This window comes from Anomalospiza imberbis, unplaced genomic scaffold, assembly GCF_031753505.1.
Source record: "Anomalospiza imberbis isolate Cuckoo-Finch-1a 21T00152 unplaced genomic scaffold, ASM3175350v1 scaffold_337, whole genome shotgun sequence".
NCBI lineage: Eukaryota > Metazoa > Chordata > Aves > Passeriformes > Viduidae > Anomalospiza > Anomalospiza imberbis.
The window spans coordinates 102,303-105,155 of NW_027099956.1; the positions used below are offsets into that span (position 1 = coordinate 102,303).

At 59.6% G+C, this 2,853-nt stretch overlaps 1 long non-coding RNA gene across 1 annotated transcript; it reads right to left on the reverse strand.

Annotated features, from left to right (window-relative positions):
• Window positions 1-1,785: 1,785 nt before the first annotated feature.
• LOC137466622 (uncharacterized) lies at window positions 1,786-2,593 on the reverse strand. The gene is made up of 3 exons (XR_010995247.1): window positions 2,373-2,593; window positions 1,948-2,019; window positions 1,786-1,859 (listed from the first exon to the last, which is right to left on the reverse strand). It is a non-coding gene; the product is annotated as an uncharacterized lncRNA (long non-coding RNA).
• Window positions 2,594-2,853: the final 260 nt, after the last annotated feature.

Genomic DNA, 2,853 nt, shown 5'->3' on the forward strand with positions numbered 1-2,853 from the left:
CAGCCAGGCCGCCATGGATCCCTTCCCGCTGTGCCGGGCACGGCGTGTCCAGATGTGCAGGGAAAGGCCCCGGCTGCTGAGTCCCAGGGGAAGGCTGAAGGAAATGCACCCACCACGGCGTCTCTCCAGGTCAGTCAGCATCTGGTCTAGATGTTTGGCTGCCTCCAGGGATTTACTGTCTCCTCTGTCTTTGTTCTTCCATGTAGGAGGACCTTAACAGAACATTGTTCCACGTCTCCTTCAGGCCAGAGTGGCAGTGAGTGCCCCTGGGTGATTGGTGCCCTCCAAGGCACTCCCTCAGCTCTGCCTTCCACTCAGGAGCAGGGGCAGGGGGACCACGTGCCTGCGGTGGCCCCACACTGGGATGGAAGGAGCCCCTTGCGGGGCAGTTGCGGGAGGAAAGGACTCCCTGGAGCTGCCAGCAGCTCTAAACCCAGCCCCAGCCTGGGCCAGGGCTTGGCAGCAGCAGCAGGAGCAGCTCAGGCTCCCTGGGGCCGGCAAAGGAGCTGCCAAAGGCACAGCCCCGGGGCACAGCCTTGGGCCCGACCCCTTCCCTCTCTGCTCTTCTCCGTGGCTGCACAGAGCACCTGGAAGGACACACTGGCATGGCACATGGGTGGAAGAGGGAGAGCTAAATGCTCCTTCCTCCCACTGACAGCGATCCTGTGGGATCACTGTTGGGCACAAGAGTAGAAATTCGAGTGGACAGGATTTCCAGAATCCATCCAACTTCAAAGCATCTTTATGGAAATCACACCATGAATATTACTCTGGACAATAATTACTCGGTTAGGAAAGGGTTGCTGATAACTTACCTTCACCAAGCTCCAAGACGCCTGAACGTGGTTTGCCTCGCATTTCTAAAAGATGCGAGTCACGGTCCCAATCTAGAAAGGAGCACGGATGGGAAATATTCCTTGGTGTGCTGGGATCCCCTTCTATGGGGAAGTGAGCACTGCAAGGGGCTCAGGTCATGCTGTGTGCCCACACTGCCAAGCAGCAGAGAGGGCAGCTCAAGCCTCAGCAGGGCTCAGCAGGCCCAGAGGCGCAGCAATTACCTCCTGTGACTGTGCCTGGCATCGCCTCCCTTCCTGCAGAGGAGGCTGCCAATGAGCCACTGCTTCCTCCGGGAATCTCAGCCTTCAGCACAGCCTGTCCTTCCATCTCTGGGGGAAAGGAAAAGGGACAGCTGGATCAGGTGGGGCTTGTTCCCCACTGGGAAGGTGGCATCTTCAGGACGGCAATGCTTGTCTCTGTCATGCATGAGATTCAGGATAAAGACCAGGTTATTGGGGCTACTCCAGGGCCCGCCCTCCTCCAAAGAGCTGCCCCTCCAGATGTGTTCAGAGAGCGGGAAATTGCAGGGGATCTCAGGTTGGGCTCCCTGGCAGCTGGTGCCAAATGCCTTCCTGCAGAGGCTGGGGAGAAGCTGCAGCCCAAACCAGCATGGCAAACAGCCCTGCAGGCCGTGAAAGCAGCAGCAGGGCAGCCAGGCCGCCATGGATCCCTTCCCGCTGTGCCGGGAGCGGCGTGTCCAGATGTGCCGGGAAAGGCCCCGGCTGCTGAGTCCCAGCGGGAAGGCTGAGGGAAATGCACCCACCACGGCGTCTCTCCAGGTCACTCAGCATCTGGTCTAGATGTTTGGATGCCTGCAGGGATTTACTATCTCCTGTGGGGTTCGTTCTTCTGTCTTGGAGGACCTTATGAGAAGTGTTTGCATTTCCGATGAATGGATCTCACAAAACCAGGGCTCAGCCCTGTGGGATCAGCAGGGACACACGACTCACCCCTGCGATGGGAGCCAGGCTTCTGTGCAGCAACCAGGAAAGGAGCCTGGAAAGTCTTCCCTGCAGACACACCTGTAACTCAACAGGCACAGAAGCTTCTGCAACCCGGCTTCCTGCCAGGTTGTCAATGATTATTCTTTTAGGAACATTGACAACATACCTGCAGGAGGCTTAAGAAGCTGGAAATCTTCCCTGCAGCAAGCTGCTGGAGAAACCTTCCTAGCATGCTCATCTAGAAGGGAGCACAGAACAGAACCATTTCCCTGGGTGTGCTGGGATCCCCCTCTGCCTTAGGGAACTGGGACTGCAAGGTGGTCAGGCAAGGCCGTGGCAGCCAGATGTGAAAGGACACGGCCAAAGCTGCAGAGGGGCCTGGGGAGCTCTGGGCTGGCTCCTGGCCACTCTCCACACTTTTGGTAGGCCCTGTGCAACATCCCTGGGAGGGCAGCTGGAGCAGCCCAGGGTTCCTCTGTCCCTCCCACAGCAGAAACCCTCCCTAAAGCCCAGGGGAAAAAGCATCCCCCAGCGCTTCCCAGGGAGCAGGGAGCGCTGTCCTGGGAAAGGGGAACCAGGCTGCTGGCTCACCTGATCCCCGCGCTTGCAGCGGAGCAGCCTGGGCAGCCCTGGCAGGCAGGGCCACGGCCAGGAGGAGCAGGAGGAAGAGGCGCAGAGCAAGGGCCATGCTGCCTTGCCCTCTGCCAGTCCCGCAGCTCTTGCTGCCACCGCTGTCCTCACACAGCTGTCCCAGTGTCAGCACCACTGCTGCCAGCGCCGCTGCTGCCAACAGCAGTTGTGCTCCAGGACTGACTGCTCGGTCGTATGTGGTGCTGTGCAAACCACGGGGCTCTGGCACCTCTGTGACCTCAGAGCCTGCTGTGACCTCAGCCTGCCGTGACCCCAGAGCCTGCTGTGACCTCATGGCCAGGCTGGAGTGGTGTGGGGAGTGGGATCTGCCTTCTTTGGCAGGGAGCTCACCCTGCCCAACGGCTCTGTCCGAGGGTTGTGACACATCCCACCCCAGCTGATCTCACAGGATGAGGCATGAAGGGATGGAGAGCAGCCCGGC